Raw genomic sequence first — 478 nt, 5'->3', positions numbered from 1 at the left:
CGGAAGAGCCTGGACGATCGGTTAAACAGTGATAACCCTAATAATCATCGCTGGGATTAAGACGAGAGAAAATAAGACGGATAAATTACACGGGGTCTCGTCTCCAGCCGTTTTCCATCCCCGGGAATGCCACGGATTAAAAGCAATTAAATTCACCCCTTTGAAAGGCAGGCATTCCAGATGAAACGCGAACGGGCGTCGTATTTCGTGGAGCCGATGTCAGGAAAGCGGCCGGGTTCCTGAAAGCTCACGGGAAACCGAACCACCCGTGGTCATGGTAAGTCAAGTGCAACTGCAGGGTGTATATAGTCACCTGCTTGACCGATTAGTTTCATCCATCATACGCCATAAAGGAAGCGAAGGGCTGAACAATATCTGATTTCGAGGCACGACCTGTGTGGCGTTTTCGTGCCCTGGTGGGGCCTGCAGCTTCCCGGGGACACGAACCCTTTTGTGCACCACCGGGCCACCCTCTCTC

Source organism: Eufriesea mexicana, unplaced genomic scaffold, assembly GCF_001483705.2.
Source record: "Eufriesea mexicana isolate 0111107269 unplaced genomic scaffold, ASM148370v2 scaffold202, whole genome shotgun sequence".
In the NCBI taxonomy this organism is placed as follows: domain Eukaryota; kingdom Metazoa; phylum Arthropoda; class Insecta; order Hymenoptera; family Apidae; genus Eufriesea; species Eufriesea mexicana.
This window is presented reverse-complemented; position numbering follows the sequence as displayed.